This window comes from Boleophthalmus pectinirostris, unplaced genomic scaffold (assembly GCF_026225935.1).
Source record: "Boleophthalmus pectinirostris isolate CB_2022bp ecotype Guang Dong unplaced genomic scaffold, ASM2622593v1 HiC_scaffold_9, whole genome shotgun sequence".
NCBI lineage: Eukaryota > Metazoa > Chordata > Actinopteri > Gobiiformes > Gobiidae > Boleophthalmus > Boleophthalmus pectinirostris.
Window position 1 is genome coordinate 12,144,751 of NW_026571541.1, and position 27,285 is coordinate 12,172,035.

Sequence of the window (27,285 nt, forward strand, 5' to 3'; positions counted from 1 at the left end):
TTTATTTTTATTATCCGTCTATTTAGGATACAATGGTGTAATTGTATTTTCTAATAAGGACAATAACCCATGGGCTTCTCACAATGTTATCTTATTGGCACCGTTTAAATTGACAATTAACAAAGCTTTGATATGGATCAAACTGCTCAGAGCGAAACACAAATTAATACTTGATTTTAATGTTTTGTTTGTTATTATTTCCTTCCATTTATTCAATAGCAAAGATTTAGTCCATCTTCTTTACGGATAGCTAGATGCAAATCAGAATCTCGTCCTTTACACAAATCATATTGATGTTGTAAACTGCGTATGCTTGGGTTCACAGCAGTAAGACTAACAGATTGAAATGCTCAAATTGTAAGTGCTCATGTGTGTTTCTAATGCTGATTTTATGGCCATTTATGAATAAGGACAGGACATTTTATTCTCCAAGGTCACAGCACAAGAAAACTGTTATATTCCTCCCACTCAGAGTTCAATAATGACACAGCTCTAAACAGTCTTTTATGAGAAAGTCAGGGGCTTATTTACATAATGTGACTCCAGTGTTCTTGTCTGACAATAGGCTTTTGTCCCTGAGTATTACTGCACCAAATCATACTTGTCATTAGGAGGAGGATTATGGCGCTAAATGTTCTTAAATGTCCATTCTGTTGTTCTACTCGGAAATCCAATTAGCACGTGTTATTGTCATGAGAGTCGGCTCGGCTTTGGCTCCACCGGCCTTACTCTGGCTTTGTTTGTGAGTCTGACTTCTGAGGCGTGCCACTGCTGCACTTCTATTACTGTGTGAACACTTGACACAGTAGGACATGTTTATATTAGAGTGTGAGTATAATGTTGTACTAAACATTTGCTCTCTCTGCAACCAGTCTGCAATGCACTCTCTCAATTAAAGCCCTATATTACACAAAATTGACTCTTACGACCTTTACCTCATCAAAAACAGACCTGGAGTTGTGTTTTGTTGCGTTCACACATGTTTGCATAACCTTTTATTATTAGTCTACATCTCCAAAGCTCGAAATGCTCGAAATGGAGACAAACATGTGAGAGAACATCCACCAGAAAAGTTACATGGTGCACCTTCATTTACAAAAAGACTTGGAGTAATTGGATTTGGAGTGTTTTTCTTTTCTTTCCTTTTTTTCTTCCACTTGAAATTTCAAGTTATCTGTGTATCTGTGCTTTTGGAACCATTTCTGCTGTTGAAATGTGCGCAAACCTTGGATTTTTCACCTGATCAAAGTCACTGGTGAATACCTCAGGACCTGTTGATTAGTTTGGCTGCTTCATCGTGCTGGTTTATTCAACAGTGTGTGAAAGAAGCAGAAGAGGAAATAATCACATCACCTCCGGAGTTTTGGCCGAACAAAACAAAAAGGAGAGAAAACAGCAACAGTTGGTTAGACGCCCCCGTGTTTGCTCCAGAATTCAACTTATTCACCCCATTCAGGTCTAGTGGGTTTGTTATTAGCACCATGGACAGCACCAAACACTGCTTTCAAATACCTGAAAGTTTTCTACACGCTGGCTCTATTCCAACTCAGCTACATAAATCTGCATAGAAAACTCAATAGACAATTTATGGATTATAGAACATTAAAACAGCAATAATCAACATGACCTCTCCCCTTCATTTTTAAAAAAAGTACGCAAAATGACTCTTGTGAGGTTTACGTCATGTTATGTTACCCCTCAAAAACATAACTGAAGTGGTTTTGTTTCATTCACACATGTTTGAGTAATCCTTTATTATTCCCGTCTGGGCTATTAGGCACTCTGGATTATAAGGTGCACTGTCATTAAATGGTCTATTTTCAAACTTTTTTCACAAATAAACCGCACTTTTTTTTTTTTTAGTTCGTTCCTCGTCCGTGTGGAGTGATGAGTGTGGCTGCGGGTGTGTTTCGCTGCGTGGTCGCTGTCTGCTCCGTGCATGTTTGCGTGAGCTGTGGGTGGTGCGGCTTTGTAGTTTACTGAATGATGGGACACCCGAGTGGAGTGGTGTATAGGGCGCTGTGGATTGCGGGGGGCGCAGTTGTTTTTTGATGGGGTTGGAGGCTTAAGAGCACGCCTGATAGCTCAGAAAGTACGGTAGTTTGTCTACAACTTCCAAACTCGATATGTTCTGTTCTTGTGATATCATGAAGCAGTAATTTGCAAGTTAATGGCTACCTTTTACTTTTTGTTCTGTAGAGATTGGCAATTCCAGGTCTGAAATAATCCAAATGTTGTATGCAGTTTAAAAACACAGTGGAGCACTTCCTATATTACCATGTTACATCACAAAGTGGCTATACCAGATTGTCAAAGCCTGATTCCGTCAGATCTCAGAAGCTAAGCAAGGCCGGGTCTCGGTGGTACTTGGATGGGAGACCACAGGGAAAATCAGGTGCCAGTGGCAAAAAAGTCATTGTGTCCTTTGGCAAGGCACTTCACCTACATTGCCTAGTAAGAAAGTGGAGTGTGTGTTAGTGTCGGTGGTGGTCGGAGGGATCGAAGGTGCAGATTCTGCCCCAGAGCAGCTGTGACTACAATAGAAGCTTTACACCACTGAGTGTGGAGTAAATGAACAATGAACTGTAAAGCACTTGGGTGTCTTGAAAGGTGCTATATAAGTGCAATGATTAATTAAAAAGAAAGCCTAAATATGCAGCGTTTGCATCTTAAACATGTGTGAATGAAACAAATCCCTCCAGGTATGTTTCTGATGAGGAAACATTATAGATGGAGAGAGAAATACAATGCCGCTCTTGCTAATAATACTGCTATTACCAATTCTACCAAAAAGACTACATTATTATTATTTCTACAACAGTATCTTTAGTATTACGACTACGAAACTGTCATTATGAGGTGTTTATTTCTATTGCACATTTTACAGGGTCAAAAGAGGTACTTTTAGCAGCAATTTGAAATGTGTAGTTTTAATACTCAGAGGAAGAGAATTCAGACTTTAGCATCTGCTGTGGCAAAAAGCGTGGTCTAGTCTGCTCCCTGTAATTTTAAATCTGCTCTGTAAAAGTACTATCTATCTTCACTTAGGCTAAAGTAAGAAATATGATTTATTTGCCTTTTACAAAATTCTCAACTCAACAGACTGTACAATTTTAGTTTAAATCCAGGTTTTTGGGAGAGTTCACTTTTTTGTTTACACTTGATTCCTTTTTGTGTCTTTGCCTCCAAAATTATGCAAATAGCTCAATGTGGCGCGGAGCAATAAATCTAAATGTTCTACTCAACAAACAGATGAAGACAGTGATGCATCTGCTGCAGCACAGAGCGGGATAACAAGAGGGAAACTGAGGAAATAAACACATTCAAATAAATCGGCTTGTCCCCCTTTAAATTGGTGCTATTTTGTCTTGTGTAAATGACTGAACAGAGGATTTGTATTCAGGAAACTCAACAATATTCGCCCACAGTTATTCATCATGAACTTGTGCGGTTTCTAATGACTTTCAGAATGACACGCACAAATGGTTATTAAAGGAATTATACTTTAACGCTATCTCAGTTTAAAGGTGCACTATGTAACTTTTCTCATGGACAGTCAACAGTGAGATCCTGAAGTCATGGCATTACACTTACATTGTATTTATTTAAGGTATTCATTCAATAAATTGATCAATTAAGTAATCATTTGATTTATATAGCTACCTTCAGGACATCCAAAGGCACTTTTAAGTGTATTATTCATTCACTTGATGCTGGTAAGCTACAATTGTAGCCACAGCTGCCCTGGGACAGACTGACTGAAGCGAGACTGCCAATCTGTGCCATCAGCCCCTCACCAGTACTCACTACATTCAAACCTGGCAGTGTAAGTCAAGTGTCTTGTCTACGGACACAACTCTCAATTAAGCACTGAATTAAGAGTGTTTTATTGTTGTTTTGTTGTAACCAGCCTGTTCACTGTAGTGTGATATAAAACCATGACTATAGCATAGAGCATATGCTGACGTTTATGTTTAAATACACTGGATGTATGCACTTGAGCTAATTCAGCTCAGTACGTCCTCTTCAGGATCAGTGACAGTGTAATTACAGCTCTGGGATTCTCTGCACTTTATCAGTACAACTCTGTCATTATACACTCTCTCCAACAACACTTCAGGCTCATGTTTTGGTGCAACATACCAAATATGATGCAGGTGTTTTTGGCTCTCATCTGACTCTTAATTGCTCAAAAAGCCAGCTCTACCTCACAAAATGAGATACTGCTTTAATACATAAAAAGTGAAATTACCAAAAGAAAAAAAACAAAAAACAAAAACATTCTGGTATTTTTCATTCAAGCCTGGCTATGCTTTCATTGTAGGGAGTATTATAACCTCATGACATCGGCCAGATAACAAAAACAGCTGGCCTTGACAGAGCAGTGCAAATTCCTTATTAGAGAGTAGATGAGAGTTTTATTGTAGAATTCAACATTATGTCACCGTAATTTACAACAAACTTATAATTCTTTTCCTTGCCTCACCTGAAATGACCATAAGAAGGTAGATGCTGTGTAACTAAATTATGTTCATTTAGCAAATTTTTGATAGGATTGTCAAAAGTATAAAAAAATCATATTACTGATAAATACTAAAACTAGTATCAAAGCTAGATACTCATTTGAGCAGGTATCAATACAAAAAGTTGACATTCACAGGACAAAAATGAACCTTTTCTGAATAGCTTTAGAATGATCTTGAGCTGTATCAGAACAGGTATAAGAACACGTAGACTGAGAGATTGCACAGATGCAGGACCACTTGGTAATATTAAATAAAGTACTATAATTTAATGTTGAAAATGACATTCTATTCTCTAAAGAGGGTGTCGAGTCATTCCCTCAGTATTAAAATCATGTTCAGAATTTTGGTATGATGAACACTAATGCTGTCTTGACACTTCATCTCTACAAAATGTGATGTTATTAATCCTACAAGTCTAAACTACATCTTTATATGCACTATCAGAGAGCTCAGGTTTCCTTTCCTCTCCTAATAGAGCTGCTTTAGTCCATCACAGGCAGATGAACCGAATCAATGAGTATCCTGTCTCCCAGAGCAACACTGTACTGGAGTATAGCACCCTCACACCAGGCAGATAGGATTCACTTTAATGTTATTCCCATGCAACAGTACCTCCAGCTTAATTGTGTTGTGCAACTATTCTTATTCCATCACCTAGAGCCATTATCCTGGAAGCACTGCTCAAACAGGCATCAAATTGACACCACATCCACAACCGGTGATGGAGCTGTGTAATCAACAGTGAGGCCGGAGGAACAAGAATCCATCCCAAATAATGGACGATGATGATGGCGCTGGCTTCTCTCTCCCAGCTGCTTCTGAATGTTCCCTTTAGCTGCGTTTAGACTCTCCTCCATCTTTCACAGCTCAGCAGCCCATCACCACACCGTGCCTGGGAGCCTAGTGTATTCACGTGGATGGTTCAAAGACAGTGCTTTGAATAATAAGTACAAGTCCACTATTGCCCTGCCAACTAATGAGCAAGGTTTAGCGTGTAGTAAAGAGCTGTTTTGCTAGAAGAGTAATTATCTACCCTTGATTTCTGGATTATAGTACATTAAAATGCTAATAAAAAACGTGGCCTCACTCCTTCATTTTTAAAGTTGCATTGCGCAGCTTTTCTGGTGAAGGGTTCACCACCTCAACCAGGCTGGTACCACCTAGTGCCTACGCTCAATTTAATTTCTCTCCAGCGACTAAGTCAGGAATCGGAATACAGTAAATGGTTTGCAAGAACCCTGGAAGTGCGAGTCCGGGCACCAGCTAATCAGCAAAGAGTCATACATTCAGTGTTGGCAATGATTCCTGAGATCGAGGATTTAAAGCTGGAATAAAGAGAATGTTTGGTAAATTTTATCAAGGGGAAAGACATTATTATCCTTCTTTCTACGGGATTTGGGAAAAGCTTAATATACCAGTTAGCCCTGTTAGCGGCGCATTGCATACATTGCAACCAAATACCAGTGATTGGTTAAATTAAAAAAACTACCTGCCTACTATCAAGCAAACAAATTCTAATGCTGCGAGGTCAGACTGTTTCCACGAAGTGAAACCGGCTGATGATTCAGGCTACCACCACCTGCTTATCTCCATGAAAATGTTATATTTGTCTGAAGTGTTCCACACTATACTTTCAACTTTAAGAGGGAAATTGTTGTGCAGCAGTGTCATACAGTAGACATACAATACAATTCAATAATACACTGAACCACAGCTTAAGCTCAACAATGCAGGCAAACATTCCCTTAAAAATAGGCAACAAAAGAACAGGAGATATAACCACATTTCACCACGACTGATCCGAGCTATAAGAGAGCATTCATCCTAGTTATGGCTTCAGAAATAAAGGAAGCTCTCTGACTTCTGATCTGGTGCATTCTCAAACATCGCCCAGAAGGAAGAAGGTTAAACTCCTCACAGAGCGGGTGGTCAGGGCTCTCCATTATTTGTTGAGCCTTGCAAATCACCCTTCTGTTGTAGATGTCCTGCAGCTGGGACTGCTGTAAGTCTGCAATTTTACCTGCCACTTTGACCAACCTATAGGTTAAACTTTTTGATCATGAGGGAGACAAGCAGGTTTCAACACTATGCTACAATTACAATTCAGATCTGTGGAGAGTCGCCCCTATTCACAGAAAGAGTGATTGTATTTATGAGCAATAGAGAAACCCGTAATGAATAAATGCTAGATGGAAATGTTTAAAGACATACCATGGAACATTCCAGGCAAAGCAGTGACATCTCCATGGAGACAACAGAAATGTTGTGTAGTTTACCTTTAAAGGTTGTATGGAGGATTTTTTTTTTGTCACTGAAAGTTTAAAATACCATTACAGAGATGCAGCAGCCTTGTAATTATGATGACCAAAAAAAAAAAAAAAAAAAAAGAATGAAAATCTATCAACTGTGGACATAGTGAGGCCAGATAAACATGAGCCAATAGATAACGAGGCTTCCTCTTTATCTATTGGCTGTTAGGTTGTCAATCAAACTCCCTACGTTTCTAGTGTAACTGACTCGCCGGTGCGGGGTTTATGCAGCGGTTCTTAGAGGTTTTTTCAAAGTGTCGCTTCCTCGCAATTCGCACAAAGTTTGTTGCGATGGTGGACGAGAATCCACGACCAGTTCGCCGCAAAAGAATGTCCATTTTTGAGATCGCTGAAAGAAGAAGAGAAGGGGAAAAGGCGCGAAGACAAACTGAGGTGATTCTTGGAGATTCCTTCCAGCGGTGGCGCGACTGAAGCCGACGAAGGTCTAAAAACTGACGCTTCGATCGCTAAAATATTTCTAGACAGGTCACTTCAACAGTAATTCTGAATGCGCACTGGATGTAAACAAGCGTGATTTCTAGAGTAAAGAGGCGGGAAGAGGTGTTTCTACTGAGGGAGCCGTGGAGGACGAAGGTGGTGTCACACATGCACAACATTGAAAAAAGGACTGTCGCTGTATTTCACTTCCCCTAAAAAATCCTCTATACAACCTTTAAATATATCTAACAACACACTGCAAGTACTACAAATACAATGCTGCTACTGCTAAAAATACAGATTTTTACCAATTCTACTGAAAAGGCTACATTATTATTTTTACTACACTATTATTTTTTAGCATTACTACTACTGCTGCTTCAATGTCAGTATAAGGTACATGTTTATCTTTCACAGCTCAGCAGCATCACCGTACTGTGCCTGTGGGCTGGTGTATTCATGTGATGGTTGAAAGACAGTGGTTTGAATAAGTACAAGTCCACTATCGCTCTACCACCTAATTAGCAAAGGTTTTAGCATTTAGTAAAAGGCTGTTTTGCTAGAAGAGTAATTATCTACCCTTGATTTCTGATAAGCGGCTTTCTCTTGTGACCAGTGTTCGTTTTGGAAGCCACCTTCAAGCATCAACAAAGAGAACTGTAACAGGGATGTTTTAGAAATATGTCCTGTAAAGATAGAAAAGACTTGCAGGAGAAACTATACCCAGAATTTACTGACTGAAGTTTTTGAGGCAATTATAAAACTAAAACGGACAAATATTTTCAATCAACACTTACTTACACATACTCAATATTCGCCAAAAAAAAAAAAAAAAGTCAAAGCGTTGCCAAAATTCTGAGATAAAATCTTTTTTTTAAGTTTGTTTTTTTGTCTGAGAAAAAACAAACACAGACAGTTATTAAGCTTCACTTTTTAAAAGTTCTTTTCTCTGCATTTTTCTGTTGTCTGGAATTTTGCTATTGGGGAAATGGAAAAGCAATGTCATGGAAAAGTTTTTAAATGTTTTGGTCTCTCTTGTTTGTAAGATTGGAAAATAGTTCAATATTATTTTAGGTTTTATGATTCATTCTTTTCTGTGTCCTCTGTCATGTGCTTGCAGTAAAATATTAGCCTGTTCTATGAATAAAAAGAGAGTTTCCAATTCTGATCCATTTTGCGTCAGCATTAAAACAGAGGGCTGTAGTGACACAAAATCCTTAAATCCTCTGGGATCTGGAGTGCGCTCAGGATTTCTCTTTATTGAACATTACACGTTCTTTTATGCAGATTCCTTGAAGGTCTCTGGTTGCCAGTTCTTGTCTTTTTCTGCCAACTCTGCGCAAATACAGACTGCATAATCTCTATAATAATAAAGAGAGCATTTGGCTGGTAGTGCTGTCATGGGGAAACACAAATACAGTGCAATGAATAATTTGTATTAGTAATGCAACTCAATAAAACACACTTCACCATACACTAATCACCGTACACTAATATAAGTGACCAGTATGTGAGATTTAGTAATCTTTAGTAAGAGGAAAGTTTAGTTCCTTGTTTTTATTGTGAATTGTGCTGCATAGTCCTTACATTATTACATATATTTTAGGCATGATGACAGTTTTTGTATTAAAATCTTTCATTAGTTACCTTGATAACAAACACTGCAATTCAAGGCGCCACTTTTGGATGGACACAGGGAGTGGATGTGTCACCCATACTGTTCCCCTCAAGCCAAATGAAGCCAATCGAGGCCAGCAGTTACAGTGGCTAATCTGCACTTAGAACCAAGGTACAATATCTGTCAATCAAACCTGTTATTATTGCTAGCAGGAGGCATCTGATTATGTTCACATTTTGATTCTTGGACAAAATGGAGTAATAAAACCCAAGGATCATGTAGACCAGGTTAATGCAAATATTTTAAGGACAGAACGATGAGCCTGACAGCAGCAGTTACAGACAAAGGGGGGTGCTGATATTTCAATAGAAGTGAAATGGAAACAGTCCCCAATGGAACCACTTTGCGCCCATGCTCACTTGGCACTAGTTATGTCTGTCTATATATACAGTCTATGTCCTGGAACAATACTGTATGAATGTCAGTAGATTAACTTAACTATGACCCAGCTCAGGATAATGTGTCTTTTTAGGTTCCGTTTAGTTCACTTTATTCCATTTCTCTTCGGTGTGCTCATTTTTTCATCATTATTCATTAAAATATTCTCACACTTTTCCACATATTAGGCTTCGCATTTGGAGAACAGCCTCTCCATTAGTGCTAAATGTTTTCAAATGTACAAAATGTGAAAGCCTTTGCGTGCTCATTAAATATACATCAGACGCAAATGCAGACGGAATTTTCCACCCAAATGTGCAAATGTTTCATATTGATCGCTAAACATCAACATGAATAATGCATGTCTCCAAGCTAGCAGTAGCCTTAAATTAGGCATTTGATAAAGGATCAGTGAGTACAGCAAACTCAGTGAGAACTTGAGGTACGATTGCTCTTCTCAAAAGAACAATAACACAAATATACACACAAACCTGTTGTCATTTGGATGATACAAACCCCCAGCAACTATTTCACAATTTTGATCAGTTTCTCTTTTTTTCTGAGTGTCTCTCTTAACTCTTACACTCATTTCTGATGGCCTTTGGATCAAACGTTGGTCTTGAGTGATTCGTTTCTGAAGGCTCCGGGTCTTTATTATTTTTAGATCAGTCAGAGACAACTTTAGAGGTACTTTAAAACTGAGTATGACTTTTTATTAAATACCCCTCAGCAGCTCTATGTAAATGTGTGAGTGTATGTAGGCCAGTGCTACAGAGTCAGTCCTGTAGAAGGCTGTTCTCACATGAGCTGAACTCTGTCTTCTTTCACTCAGCCAGAGGCTCCTGTCTGTCCCTCTGTGTCCAGTCCTTGGACTGTCCTCTCATGTCTTTATCTGGAGTTTTAGTTCAGACAAAGTGGGACATGTGAGAGTCTCTCCTTCTGCTCCTGAGGGCTGCTCACACAGTGTTTGGACCTGAGTAAAGAGATACTCCAGGTTTTGACAACTTTCAATGATTCTTTGCTTTGTGGTGGCAGCTGCTAGTTGAGTCACTAAAACTGTCATTTAAAAATTAGTTCAGATCAGTAAACTTGCTGCAGAGTATTATTATTTTTGTGTTAAAACATGGATGTGTTCAATGTCTTATCTCAAAGTCCAAAGAGCTACAACAAAGAGTAAAAACATACATGGACTTTTTGAAGATGGCAGCGCTGAATGAGCTAACAAGACTGCCGAGGCTCTGTCCTCTGGAGACCACATCCAGCTGAGGTTGGTGGTGAGATCAGACATCAGTGAGTCTTATTAGAACTGTTGCTGTAACAACCCCAAAGCAACAGAGCTACAGAAACTGTAGGTTAGGTTTTTGGCCTCTGTTTCAGCTCAGACTCTGATCATATATTCTTTTCACACGTGAGGAATCATAGACTCCCCTTGATTGGCAAATATAATATATTTATAAGGTTTAACCAAAACTATTACGTTTATAACCAAGTTTTATGTTGACTTGAATTAGATGCACATGCACCATTGACTGGTTTTGGTTTGTGCACAACTTTTGTTTATTTGCTATGAGGGAGCATGCTGTGAAATTCAAACTCAATTTTGACACTCAGCAATAGGCTTGATACACATTTTGATACCGCAGTGATGCACTTTTATTTTGACCACAGACTAATTTTCAACATGAAATGCATGCTTTTTTTTTTTTTACCATGATTATATTATGCTAGCTCTGATAAAACTCAAGAACGTTCTAACACAGTTCAGAAAAGGTCAAATTATGTTATGGGATTTTTTTTTGTTGTATCAATACTTGCTCAAATCATTATCTAGTATTAGTACTAGCAGTTAGTTAGTATCTGATTTCCTATACTTTTGACAACCTCTGTATGTGAATATGGATGGATGTTCCGTGAATATGTATTTCTGCCCGGCTTCTATAGGATACTGTCTATAGTGCACCACAGTCAGCTCTGTCCTCATCAGCTGAACACACACTCCCCGCTCTGGCACAAATCTCATGTATTTTCAGGGATGTCCTTCTGTTGAGCGAAGGCAACCGAGCAAGGAGCAAATGTGTGGAGTGTGAATATCTTACATCTGTCTCCTATAAATATGTACAGATTCTGTCATGGAGCTTTCTTGAACTAGATGTCTTAGTTGTTGGTGTCATGCTGTACAAAAACACATGTATTTTTTTCTTCTTCCCCTAAAAAGTGTCAATAATCAGAGTACGCTTTGTTGCCATTGAACAGAATAAATGCGCTTTGGTGTTTTGATGCAAATATGTAACAAGGTGTAATTATATTGGTAATAAATAGAAAATAATAATATAGTAGGCATCCGCAGTAAAATAAAGCATCAAGTATTAAAAAGGTTCTACTTTATAATCAGTTTATTGTCAACTCAACTACACTTTTAATGAACTCATACTGATCAGATTGAAATTAACCTTTCTGTGTCTATCTTTTTAATGCATTCTCTGTTTATGGATCATGCTTTTTATCTGTCGAGCTCAACAACGACCAAATTTACCATTCATTTTTGCCATAGACTTGCCTAAAAATATTAATATTAAAAGTTTGAAAGGTTGCTCTGGGCTAATCAGCTATGTGGAAACGAATGACCACAAGACCTATAATGTTATTTAAAGTCTGTTTCTGAAACTTTATAAACTGCAAAGTTATTAAAACATGTCACAGTATCTTGTATTTAAAACAGACTTTTTGGAATAAAAATATGTTATGGATATTAGTTACCATGAAGCTGCTTAGCCTCTGTGGTGTTAACTCTTAATATTTACATTTTACGAAAAGTTTATGGGAAAAAAAAAAAAATGGAAAATTTACTTCGGGAACCTGACCGAGCAGCACTGTGCTCCATTGCACAAATTTAAGTTAATCTCAGATTTCTTTCTATTCTTAAGTAGTTATTAAGCCTGAATCATTCCTTTTTGTTATTTCTATTTGTTTGTTATGAATGAGTCTCTCTCTTTTTTTTTTTTTTTTTTTTTTTTTAATGCTTCATGTTTTATTAAAGGTGCATTGTGTAACTTTTTGGGTGAAGAGTCCGTCAAATGCCTTTTTTCATGAAAATGTTATTGCTGTGTCTGGAATGTTTCACAGTATGGTATTAAACTTTTCTATCTTCATGGAGACCAAACCAGACCAAGTACCAGGTCAGTTCTTTGGAGAGGTGAAATATAAAACGACCTGTAATTGAAAAAACATAAGCACAAGCTGTTTAATGTTATACTGTGGGACATTTCAGGCAGATCAATAACATCTCCATGGAGCATTTGAGGAACCCTCCACCAGAACAGTCACACATTGCAGCTTTTAGGCTATTCAAAGTGTAGTAGATGAGTACAAAAAAAACAAAAAAAAAAAAAATACTATATGGACAAAGTAAATGCAAATAAATCATAGTATTATCCAATGTTCCATAAGAGGCTCCGTATGTATCTGCAAACTAAACTGTTGATCAGTGCTCGGGTCTTTCTGTTTACTCTCTATTGAGTCTAATGAGGATACGGTCAATACAGAACAAGAGGAAATGTCCTTTTAATGATCCCCATGTTCACTAATCAACACTGTCAGAGTTAATCGACCGATAACAGCTCAGTGAAGCCTAATGTAAAAGTGACATGTTTATAAAAAGATGTACAAATTTACTGTTTACGACATAAAGGGCAGAGACATGAAGCGACAATCTTGGTTATCATTATTAGTTGTTGTTTTTAATACGCTGGAACAATTTTTGAATTGTTTGGGAGAGTGTGCAGTAACCTAAATTTAAAATAAAAACAGGTGATTCATCAGTCTGTTTCACTTCGCGGAAACCGTCTGGATTCGTTCGCTCGACAGTACGTGGGTACTTTTTATTTAACCAGTCGCTGCTATTTGGTCGTGACGTATGTAATGCGCCAAATCCCATAGGAAGAAGGATAATAACATCTTTCCCCTTGATAAAATTCACCAAACATTCTCTTTTTTCCCGCTTTAAATCCTCGATCTTGCCAACACAGAATGTATGGCTTAATCTACATCCATCTCATCCGCTTTGTTTACTGTTGTGCTGTACCACAAAAGGGACCCAGACAGGCGCTTGAGTTTGACGTCATGGCTTCACAGCTCTTCGCTGATTGGCCGGTGCGCGGTCTACAACTTCCATGGTTCTTGCAAACCATCTACTGTATTCTAATTCCTGACCTAGTTGATGAAGAGAAATGAAATTGGGGGTCCGCCACTTGGTTGTATCTATGGATATGTCACTGTTTTGCTTGGATTGATCCACAGTAAAATTTTAAACAGCTTTGCCTTACTTTTTTTTCCAATTACAAGTGGTTTTATAGCTTAAAAATACCTAGAAAAACAGACATTTTTACTGTTGAGCGGTTGCCTCTCCACAGATCTGACCTGTAACTTGTTCTGGTTTGGTCTCCATGAAGATAGAAAGGTTTAATACCATGCTATGAAACAAAGCAATACTATCTCCATGTACAAAAGCATTTGACGGACTCTCCACCAGAAAAGTTACACAATGCACCTTTAGCAATTGTATTTAAGAAGGTGGTAGGTTGAATGTTGTCAATTTTTATTAGTTTTACACCAGTCAAGTGATGTTTGTGAAGAAAGAAATTGAGGTATCTAACATATTTGGTGGCTTGGGAAGAGGCAAAGTATTGAATATAATTGTATGAGTAGTTGAACCTGTCAAATGTAATTTACAAATGTACTTATAATACATTCTAATACCCTGCTGCTATTTTTGATTCTGTCGCCACCTGAGGAGATGGTGAAGAAACAATTAACACATCTCTCCGTTTTAGTGGGAAAGCAAAGTTTTCTTCTAATAATGGAATACTTTTAATTTGATGTCTTTTTGAGTATTTTCCATTATTCTCCTACTTGTCTTTATTATTGCCTGTTTTATGTTTTTGGTTTGGCTTTAAGTTCTGCTCCATCTGCGCTTTTTGTTGCGCATAAATGTTTAAATGCATCTTAAACATGAAATGAATCGAGCTCTCAGCAGAAGTGGGAAAACGACTGAAATAAATTACTGTAACATATTTGCTTCATCAGGTGGCGAGTAACAGGAGGATGGACGGTGTTGGGTTATTTAGAATAAACACAACTTCAGATCTTGGCTTGACTCTGAAAAAGCATTCATTATAAAAAGGCTTTGTTCAGTTTCTGCTCCAATCACTGGGCCATGCTTTGATTCAGGTGGTGAAGAAGTCAGACAATTCATATGAAACACTGATAATTGCATGAAAAATACAACAAGAGAGTCTTGTGTTGAGGAAATGTTGACTGTTGTTCAGTAATACATTTTCTAATACTTTTATACATTCAGACATTTTGCTTTGAGGCTAATATTGTTAATTAGAAGTTGTCGTAGTCATTGTGCACCAAGATTTTCAATCAAGATTGAATTTACAATGTGAGTTATCATTCTATAATATAGTTTAAAAGTTCACGATGTAACTTGTGTGGTGGGAGAGTGGGTCAAACATATATGCCTGTCTCCATCGAAATTGCTTTGCTAATATGGCAAGTTAACTCTCACATAAAATTTTTAAACAGAATATTTGTGACCATATTAAAGCTATACTGCAAATACATGAATAAAAACTACCTCATTGTGGTTTGGTGAGACAATGGACAGAAAACTGTGAGTTGTTTCATTTAAGCAGTTTGAGTTGGTTTGCATTTTTTACTTTGTCTTTTACTCTACTTTTACTCACTTAGGCTACGTTCAGACTGCAGCCTGAAGCCCAAATCTGATTTTTTTTCACCCCTATGCGACCTGTATCTGATCTTTTAATGACAGTCTGAACGACACAGATCCTATTTTTTTCAGATGCGACACAGGCCACTTGGATATGTGCTCCTAAAACCGATACATATCCGATCTTTTGACATGCGACTTCAGTCTGAACGGCCAGGTCGCATTCATCCCACCTACACGTCAGGCTCGGAGGCTAGTCAATGGAGGGAAAGTGCGGTTAGCGAGTTAATTAATATTTCGGGGGATCACTATATTCCGGCCAAACTGGAGGGGTCTTATCGGAACCCGGGCGGTTTTTGAAATGTTTGCTACAAAAATGGCAGAGCGCAGCTACAGGCGGCCCTGGCTCCAGTGTCAACAAAAAATAAAGAGCCTGTGAACCAAATACAAGGAGGCTAAAGACTCAAACAAAGTTGTCATGGACATGCAACCTGTCCATTTTATGAAGAACTGGACCGTAATTTAGGAGACAAGCCCAGAGTTTAGGCGACTTTCATAAACACTGAGCACGCTCGTTGCTCGTCTTGTACTCTGATGCGCATGCGGGACACTTTTGGGGTGTTTAAAGTTCACACTGGAGATCACATACAAGTCACATTTATTTGGAAATGTGATCAACCTTCTGTTTTCACATAAAAAATCTAATTGAGCATTAAGCTCTGCTGTCTGAACATAGCCTTACTTATAGTACCACTCGTCTCTTCGCACAACACAACTACATTATAACCTTTGACCTTTGCTTCTCTAGTATTCTGATTGCAGCCTGGGTGTGTCTGGCTTCTTCCGTCTCTGTACAAAATAATAATTACACATTGAGTTACAGTGTGAGCTAGTTTTATTTGGATCTTTACTGTCTGTTGCATTGTCGTTACAGCTTTTATAGGCTCACAGTCTGATAGAAATTCAGGTCTCCGAAACATAAAACAGAATTGCGTTTGGAAAAAGGTTTATTGATGTTTTGAACACATGGTTTATTAAATCAAACATACGGCGCTCTTGAGATATTGAGGGCTTGTTTGGCACTCATCTGTAGTTTATTCAGCGCGAGTCGGTTTTATATCTGTGTCACAGGAAATAAACCTGCTCTGACTTTTCACTAATACAACAGCTGTGTAGACATTTACTGCAAACTGCTCACCTCAGCTTTAATACCCTGTAAATGAGACTAAACACACATAAAATAAAACACTTTTGTCTATTCAATGTGCACTATGAAACTTTTTGGTGGAGTGTCCATCGTCTGCTTGTCTCCATTACTTTGCTTGAAATATTCCACAATATCCCATTAAACTTAACTTTCTCCATTCAAACAAGCAGGTGCCGCCAACACAGCTTTGGCAAAAGTTTTCCACTGTATGACATTTAATTTGTTTCTCTCCATGGAGACAATCAGATGAAACCATAGGCCAAATTACTGGTCAGATCTGGTCAACAGTATATCCATAAGACAAGCTATTCCTTCCCAAAAAAAAGTTACATGGTGCACCTTTAACATGCTAATATAAAACAATCTGTGATCTCTTCTTGACTTTGATCATCACTGATACATACACCTTTATTTAACAAAGAGGTCCCATTAAGATTCAGAAACTCTTTTTTAAGGAGAGACATGGCCAGTGTTAGCCAGGGTGGTGCCACCTAGTGCCTCCAATAAATTTCATTTCCCTCCAGCGACTAGGTCAGGAATCAGAATACACTAGACGGTTTGTAAGAACCCCGGTAGTGCGAGTCCAGATACCAACCAATCAGTGAAGAACCATACATTTTGTGTTGGCAACAATTCCTGAGATTGAGGTTTTAAAGCCAGAACAAAGAGAATGTTTGGTGAATTTTATTAAGGGGAAAGACGTTATTGCCCTTCTTCCTAAGGTATTTGGGAAAAGCTTAATATACCAGTTAGCCCCGTTAGTGGCGCATTACATACATTACAACCAAATACCAGTGATTGCTTAAATTAAAAAAAGTACCTGCCTACCATCAAGCAAATGAATTCTAATGCTGCGAGGTCAGATGGTTTCCACAAAGTGAAACCGGCTGATGAATCAGGCTAGGCCAGTGTAGCAGCAACACATCAATACAAACACTCAAATCACAAAGTCTCACATTATAAAACCATTTTCATCTCTCAAAAGAAACAAACACATGTCTTCATCACCACACATTTTACACATTTCTTAAACTTATCAAATGACACCATGGATTCCAATTTAAGATCTTTCTGTAAGTGATTCCAAGACCATGGAGCTGCAGAGGAAAGGGCCGATTTTCCCAGCTCAGAGAAACACCAAAGCAGAGTGAAAAGTCACCGGGAGGACATCATTCTGTTTGTTATTCTCAGTATGTTTATTCTTAGCTTTTGCATTGCTATAAATTCAGAATTTTTTACAATGTGATGTGGACAAAAACAAAGGTACAAAAACAAAGCATTGGAATATGCAAAGTGGCCTATCTTCAAAGCACAGATGCATTTATGGACACTTTTGAATTGCATTTTGCTGTGGAAACTATAGATGCTTTTACCAAAAAACAGATTTTGTTTTTCCTCTTGTCTACTGTCAGAGATTAGTTTTGAGTGTAAATGCTTCTATAATCTGGAATAAATGCTTTGAATAAAGTCAGAGAATGAAAAAAGTTTAGATTAGGGTTGGGCAATATAAAAAGTTACTAAAATATTTGCAGTGTTAAAGGTGCATCGTGTAACTTTTCTCCGTGGAAATGTTATTACTTTGCCTGTAATGTTTCACAGTATGATATTAAGCCCTCTTTATATCTCCATGGAAACCAAACCAGACCAAGTTACTGGTCAGATCTGTGGAGAGGCAGCCATACTCAGTCAGAATATCTGTTTGTTTTTTTTTAGGCATTTTTGAGCAATAAAACCACTTGTAATTGAATAAATGTAAGGTAGAGTTTTTTTAACGTCATACTGTGGAACATTCCAGAGCAATGACATATCCATAGAAACAAGCAGGTGGCAGATCCCCAACCAAAAAGTTACACAATGCACTTTTAAACAAGTTAGATTTCCGCCTCTTAAAAAAAAAAAAAAAAAATCTTAGTCACATTTTTTTCTGTTCGTTACTTGACTCTCGACTATAACATTTAAAAGACCCATTTGGGCACATTTAGGATGGACTGCCAACATATGATCACCATCAAGATAATCCCAGAAAACATTAGGAGAATATTTTTGTCAGTATCTCATCCATTTCAGATAGAATGGATATGGCCTAATACTGTTTTTAAGTGGGCTTTAGGTGTGCCCGTCCTAACCCAGATGTGCTGAAACCTCACCTCCACTCATCTCAAAGTAAATGCAGAGACTGTAATAGAGAGCCATCAGTGAGCAGGCTTTTATAGCACTCAGAGGCATTACGATGTTATTGATGACAGGGTTTGAGGACGCTCCAGAAATTGTACAGTGCATCTCATAAAGTGCACCTCTAAAATAAATACTGCTTGACGCTGTGGTTTGGAGAAAATGTCATGAAAATTTAGAACATTTCTCAAGTGCTTATGGTCCAGATCTCACACTTTTTTTTTTTTTTTTTAGAATTAGTAACTGATTCTATAACTTGGAAGTTTTCTTTTCTGCTGAATGGTCCGCCATCTGCTTGTCTTCATGAATAATAGTCATCTTTTTATTCATAAGCGCTTTTCTAACACCCAAGGTCACTTTACAGGGCATAAATAACAGTGACAATAAAAACATTAATACAGTTTTAACAGGATTAAACTGAATAAGAATTTAAAAAGTTGGGTTTTGAGGTAGGGCTTGAAAAGGGGTATTGAGTTGAGGTGGGAGGGAGTTCCAGAGAGTGGGACTGAGCAGCAGAATGCTCGTGCTCCCATGGCAACCAAGGGGGTGAAGAGGACCAAAGGAAGTGGTTGGAGTCATTGCTTTGTCTGGAATGTTCCACAGTACGACTTTTAAGGGTAGCCTGATTCATGAGCTGGTTTCACTTCGTAGAAACCGTCTGACCTCGCAGCATTTGGTCATGGCATATGTAAAGCGCCTCTAACAGGGCTAATTATATTACGCTTTTCCCAAATTCCGTGGGAAGAAGGGCAATAACGTCTTTCCCCTTGATAAAATTCATCAAACATTCTCTTTGTTCCGGCTTTAAATCCTCGATCTTGGAAATCATTGCCAACACAGAATGTATGGCTCTTCGCTGATTGGCTGGTGCCCAAACTCGCATTTCCGGGATTTTTCGAACTGTCTAGTGTAGAAAAGATAATTTAATGGCAAATATTGTGCAATTCTCTGATCTGTTATAATGTTTCCACATCACAAACATACTTGGAGTTGTGTTTTGTTTCATTCACATTTTAACACACAAACCCTGCATATTTGGCCTGAGTTCTTCTCTCAAACAGAAAACACTCTGTTCCACCTTGTGATATCATGCTCCAATACAAGTTAAAACTCACAACAGTCAATTTTGCGTAATAAAGGACCTTTAAACTTGTCTCTCTCCATGCAAACAAGCAGGAGGTGCCACCAAGCCAATTTACAGGTCAAATCAGTGAAGAAGCGACCCCGACAAAAGTAAGCAATAGTGAAATCATGCTAGATAGATGACATACTGTGGAACATTCCAGCAGAACAATCTTGTAGACGAGCAGATAATCAGAAAAGTTACATAGTGCACCTTTAACTGCGTGATAATTCTGATTGATTAATACAGTTTCTGACAATCTCACACAGAATAATGTATGTATAAGGTGTACTGTATTTAGTAGAGTAGTGTGTAGAATTGTACGGATAATAAAACACAGCACGTCTTTTTGATTTCCCAGCAGCCTCGGGGCATCAGCGTGTTATTATATAAACAATAAGAGTGAAGTGTATGGAGCTGTCATCTCCACCGTGTGACTTTACAGGGAGATGAAGACTCCTAAAGCTCCTGTTTCTGATGCGGCAGGGACCTGAGCTCTCGCTGGAATCTGATTGTGTCAAGTCAGATTTAGGAGCAGAGTCTCGTCTGTCTCACTCACCTGTCTCACTCACCTGTCTCGCTCACCTGTCTCACTCACCTGTCTCACTCACCTCTGTATTATGTATCTGCTCTGGTCTATACTATATGTGATGTGGGACTGAATTAAATTGATGTAGTTGGTGTCAGAGGCAGAAAGAGTTGATTTGACGGTGAAATGAGCGAAAAACTCTTCGTACCAGTATTTTTTTCCTTTATACATGTATTTTTTTTAAACATTGTTGAAGTCTGCATTAGGGATGAGCATTCAATTAAATTTTCTTAATCGATCGTCCGGAGAATTCACGATTGATTGTTGATTAATCATTAACATTTTTTATATCAAAATTATCATCATCTGCACTACTAATCTGCATAAATAAATTCAACTTTACGACAAATAAACCGTAACCACTCTAAAGCCACATCAGCCCATTTAAGATTATAATATGTTTAATGCAGTTTTGCGCAAGACTCACAGAAATTCGAAACTTAAAACCGCATGGCTAATTTGCATAAACTAAGCGAAGAAAAAAAAACAGCTCTTGTGCGCTGATGCGACACGACTCAGTGGAATACAGGTTAGTGTGACCATATTTGCATTTGTCAAAACCAGGACACCGTACGGAGGCAGGAGGTGGGGACTCGTCATTGACATTGCGCTACTCTCACCTGGCAAAGCTTTTTCATGTTTTTGGTGTCCTGGTGAGCTTTTTCCTACTGGACACCGAAACATATGTGCTGCTTTGTACACTGTGCACATGGCCTCACACTTGTCCCGACCTTAACGGAAAGCGTGGAATTTCTTGTACAAGTCATCGTTAACTACGCATTTGTGCTTCGGCACGTTGCAAGCTGACGGAATGTTTGTGTCTGCTCGCTCCTTCTGAGTGCAGAGAGCTACATGTACGGACCCGTTTGGTCACCCTACGCTACGCACAGCAACCTACATTCGGTTTGTCGATTAACATGAACGTAATCGATGAAATTTTTAATGATCAATTATCGATGAATCAACTAATCATGCCCATCCCTAGTCTGCATGCCACCCACTGTCTCATTTTACTGTAGTTGGTACAGATAAGATGGCTGTAAACTGATTTTTGCCTTGATTACAAAATTAATCAGACACAAAAATTTAAAATATAACTCACATTAAGCTAATAATCACCAAACCATAGCATTTTATCCAGGCCCAGGTTTATAGAGTTGCAAAAGGGTGCAGTGCAACCTTATCTTTAAAGGTTTGCACTCTTATTTGAGGCAGAATACATAATGACACTTAAGAACAGCAGAGACTTTGCGTCCATTTGGTCTGGATCCGCTGCCGATGGTATCTATAGTAATAGGTTCGAAGTTGATTTTAACATAAGTTTTTTAAGAATACAAACAATGTTTTAAACCCATGTCTGACATTTTTAGTTGAGGGCTAATGGATTTTCACTTGTGAGGCCACATAGTATTATTGTATTAAGTTGGTCTAAAGGAAAAACAACAAAAACAACCGCTAAAGTAGTAAGTTAAGGATTTCTTTTGCTATCTTTCACTTCTAAACTGGCTGTTTCCATTAAACACTATACATTGGGCACTCACATCCTCTTTAAACTTCACTTACTCTGAATGAGGAGGTCTGTTTGTGAACACGCATTAGCAGTAAAAGCAAAACCAAGGATCGGCACTAAAACAAGCAGGATAATGCAGACAGCAGTTCAGTGACTTACACTCACACAGAGACCAGCTATGTGCTTTTTGCATTACCAACTGTTGTAGTTCAAAATGATATGTGTATTCTTAAATTGTACTCAAATTACTGCCCAAATGTTGTCAAATTAGTGCCAATTTCAGTTTTAACTCGGATCTTAACGTACTGCACAACTGACTTCATACATGCCAGTTTATATTTTGTTGCTATACATTGCTTGCTCCATCTCGCCAAAGCAAATTCCTTGTTATTCAGCTGTAGAAATAAAAATGGATCTCTTCTGGTGGTGGTTGTGTGGGGCCATCCAGCCCTGAGAAGGATCATCACTTTTACAACCCGCTGTGGCTTTCTGGGGGCGACTGGTCTCAGTGTCTCCCATTGGAACAATCAACACAAAATCCAGATATAATGCAATATACAATGGGATAATGGTTTCACAATTTGTCATTTCATGTGTGCCACAAGGCTCCTGTTTGTATGCACTTTTAGCATAAGTTCTCACCTTGAAAATGCAGCTTTTTGAAAACAGATATTCTTTAACTTTTCTTTTACGCTCTTGAATAGTGACTTTGTGTATATTTCAAGCATTACTCATCATTGCGTCATATTGACTTTAAAGACCGCATTTTTGATGGTAAATTATTATGTGCAAAGTATTCTTCATCCAAAGGTCAGATTCGATATTCACTACACACAGCACATTTTTAACCTCTGCATCACTTCATTTGACTCTCTTTTTGAGTTCTTCTGTGATGAAATTATGTTAAAGTGTAATTTTTGGTGCAAAGCTCAAGTGTTATTACTGTTGCCAACACAAATATAGCATCAGTCTTTTCAACAATTCTGTATCAGACTGAATGATGACAAAGTTGCAGCTGTTTTGACCTGAAACACTGACAGTTTCCTGACTATATGTACTGCACGTATGGAAGCTAAGGCTGAAGTGGCTCCTACTGTAAAGTCCATTGACTTCTATTACCCCCTACATTATCTACATTATACTTTCTCATGGATCATTGGATCATAGTAATAACTGCTGGAGGTGTCATAAAATCACCTTGGTCAAAGTCTTATATGACCACATCCAATATGTGCCTTACAGAAAGCATCAAATGATTTCATGTTAATTTTGTGATGATTTCATTTGTTTGTATTGTGATTTTAATGTCTTTTTTCTTCTGTAAAGCACATTCAATCACTTACCTACTTACTTGTATGAATTGTGCTATACAAATAAACTTGCCTTACCTTTCCTTTCCAAAAAACACACCAGTACCTGTTTTTGTATTTTTGTTTTCATTTTGAAGTTGTTCTGTTTTAGCTTTTTTGGTGGAAAGCCTATCACCACCTAGTGCCTCCGCTCAGTTTAATTTTTCTCCAGCGACTAGGTCAGGATTTGAAATACACTAGACGGTTCGCAAGAACCCCGGAAGTGCAAGTCCGGGCACCAGCCAATCAGCGAAGAGCCATACATTCTGTGTTGGCAACAATTCCTAAGATCAAGGTTTTAAAGCTGGAACAAAGAGTATGTTTGGTGAATTTTATCAAGGGGAATGCCGTTATTGCCCTTCTTCCTACGGGATTTGGGAAAAGCTTAATATACCAGTTAGTCCCCCTAGCGGCGCATTACATACATCATGACCAAATAGCAATGATTGATTACATAGAAAAAGTGCCCGCCTACCATCGAGCGAATGAATCCTAATCCTGTGACCACGAAGTGAAACTGGCTGATGAATCAGGCTACTATCACCTGCCTCGTCTCCATGAATGTGTTGTTACTTTGACTGGATATTCCACAGTATGGCATTGCCTTGTATATGGTGCATTACTTCATTCACAGGTATCTTTTTTGTCATAAATAGCATAAATGCAGTCTTGCTGTGAGCGAATATTCCAGGCACAGCAATCACATTTCCACAGAGACGGGATACATAGTGCTTAGTGCATAATTGTGATCAGTGTTTCTCTTAGGTTTTCATATGGTGGCACAGGCAGTCCTTCAGTATGTCCCTGATTAAAGATTAAATAAAGTTACTCGTATATCAATACATTGCACAGTTTGATTAAGACTATGGTGCAAAAAATAGGCAAAATAGACAAAATGGGGGACCACTGTCTCCATGGGAAACATTTGAGGTTATTTATTTTGCATATAAAATATAAAAGGGACACAATAGATAAAACGTTGGTGCAGGGAGAGGCTTAAAGAAACACAATTGTATAAACTGACATTTTATTAGCAGATTTCAGAGTATTTTGCATTCATTTGAAAGCGACTAAACCTATTATCTGCTGGCATTGATTATCTTCTAACTTAATTAACAAGCTGTATAATTACATTTTTAGACACTGAGAGAAAGCATTCTCCGCACACCTGGTTCTGACACCACTCTTTGTTGTTTTTGAATTGGCCTGTTGGTTGGCTCCACACTGGCTTGTATTGTCTTTCCAGTGCCTAGTTTTGGGTCTCTGTTGTTTTGCTGTTTTGTTGTCTACAGGGGGACTGCTGTGATGGTTAATTGGTGTTGAAAAGAGATAATTTCGTCAGTGCTTTGGATCTCCACGCAGTCATTTCTTTGTTGTCATCAAATCAGCGTGACTGTTTTATTTTTGGACCAACTATTATAAAAAGTGTTCAGAAATTTGGATATTATTTCCCTATTGTCTAACTTTTGCCACCTCTTCCCTGACAGCGAATGACTCATATTGATGTCTTCAGATCTAAATTAAAGCTTATTTGGCCCTTGCTTACATAAGTCTCCCTTCTGATATCTGTTAAGACTTTGAAAAAATAGGTCTTGTTTAGTTTACCAAACAATGTTATTCTAAACTTAAATGTTATATATTGGACAGAATCTTACACCTGTTTTGCTTTAACTGTATCTCTATGCTAATGAGTCTTTTTGTGTGTTTTCTCTCCTAGGTAAGACATCCACTTGTCACTTGACACTAAGTTCTTGATGTGTTCCTGTCATCTGAGACTGAACGTGACACTCACACAAAAGTAGGTGTAACCAAACAGCTGTTCAAATACACTCACATCTGGTTACATATGACTGATATTCATTTGTACTCACTTCTCATTTCTGAAATTTGTGTAGAGATCCGCTTGATCGACTCTTGACAGCTGTATTTCTTTACCGTTAACATGCAAAAGAGAAATCAAGTCTTGGATTAGTGTGAAAATGCTATAAACATATTCATCATCACCGGGGTATGATTTTCAAAACGTGGAAGTAGGGCTGTTGCGGTTAGGGAATTTCTTCTGCGGTTAGTGGATCAACAGCGTGGTATGCGCTGTTGAGCGGCACTGAAAACTCTTTCCGATGATGCGCTTGTTGCACAGATGCACGTGTACCTTGGTTGTCAGGTCAGAGTCCTGCACCACGAGCAAGGCAGAGCAGGCTGTTTGATGGCTGCACTTTTCTCTGTGGGGCGTGGAGCTCTACACGGGTCCTTTTGCCTGCAGTCACCCGACGGCCTACATGGGCGCACCTCTCGACAGTGGGCCTGGTTTAGTCTTGGTTCAATAAGTGGCGTGTACGGCATCTCGATCAATGTTTCATCTTCTCAGTAAATAAAGCCTGTGAAGTGATGACAGTCAAGTCGCGTCTGTGAATTCGTATTCATACTGAAGAAAGTGTAACCATTTCATTTCATGATAGTAATTCTTGAAATCATAACTTTTCAATTTGTAGGCCTATTCTGATGGATGCTTCAGTTAGAATGCTTTTAAATGGTATCTGATTTATCACTGGCACGGGCGGGTAACGGGGGTCTCCAAAAATGGACCTGTGCAGGACTCTGGGTCAGGTCACGTTGGTCACGTGCGGTGATCGCTGTGGGCCTCCTAGTACCACGGTGATTCATTTTTGAGGTTATCGCGACAGCCCTACTTGGAAGTAGATGTAGCTATAACTCTAACCCTTTAGTACCTTTTACTCACAAGCATCATTTTGAGCTTTTTCAGACAATAATGCTGCCCAGACTGTTTTTGCACTGCCAACCTACCCTTTCTGGCTTCAGGATGACATGACATACTATATTCAGTAACTGCTTTTCCACCAATATAAAATGCGCATATTTTCAAAACTTGCATCATGCATAAGAAGTGTGACTTTATCCCTGTTTCCATCAAAGTGTTGGAGTGCATAAATGGGGGTTGGCTACCTAGGTACGAGGGCACAGTCTGATTTGTTTGGGATTTGTTTGGCTTTGCTAGAGAGGTGCTTTCTGTTATTTACCGGTTTGTTTGTACACAGTTGTTTCGTGTCCAAACGTAAGCAGGTTGTTCAAATTGTAATAATGTTGTAGTTATGTTTTGCCAACAAGCTAAAGGCTGCTACACTGAAGCTGAAAAAGAATGACTGGAAAAGTCCTGTACTGGGTGGGCATAAACCTTTCCCAAGTTCCAGGATGGTCACATATACTCTACATTAAACTTTCGGTCTCAATGTGCTATTTGTGCTCTTCTACCACCAGTTACTTATGAAAACCTTCAAAATATGCATTAAAAATAACGTGATGGAAACACAGCTGTTGATCAGTTTACTTAGATGTCCACAGATGCTACTTGTTGACCCTTTTGACACATCTTGCGTTCTCTTCCAAGATTCCTCCCCAGATTTATTTACTTTGTGTAATCCAGACTATGCTTTATGTCAACATTTTCCCACACAAGCGTGAGTGAAAAAGATTACAAGAGCGGCGCTTACCTCACGGTGTTTAAATGTCAGCTCTGAAAGCCTTTAAGACAGAAGTCCCTCTCCCTGTGAGCGACATTACAGCTGCTTTTTACAATGTGCAGTGTGACTGGGGCTGCAGGCTGAATCTGATAAAAGACTATAAAACTCACAGCAGCTGGAGATGGTACACAGAGGAGCTCACAGGGAAAGAATGAGCCAGGCCTCATAAAACACAAAACATGGACGTTTACGGAAACATTGTCCTCTGTTCTCATGTTGATAAGGAGCAAATCCAATCTGTGTTTTGTTATTGACAATTTTTGCTTTTTTTCTACCCTGTTTTGCTTTTAAGAGTAGGCCAATGACGCAAATATATTCTGGTAATGGTGGTAGTAAAGAATATAAAATTAAATTTAAAAAATGCTCTGGAGATTAAAATGCTCTGGGATATGTCAGAGCAATAGAAAGAGTTAGGCCTGTCACAGTAATAAAACTGACTCTTGTGAGTTTTAAGGCATGTTATAATGTTGTTCCCTCATCAAAAACATACCTGAAGTTGTGTTTTGTTAATCAGTCTATACCTCCAAAGCTCAAAATGCCCTGTTCCACCTTGTGATGTCAATTTGAGGGCTAAAATCATCCAACTGATTCTAGTGAAGGTATATGCAGTTTTAAAAAAACACAGTGGAGCACTTCCTGTATTACCACTTGACATCACAAGGTGGAACGGAGTGTTTTCTGTTTGAGAAAAGGACTTGTGTTAAATGCATTGATGAAACAGAACACAACTCCAGGT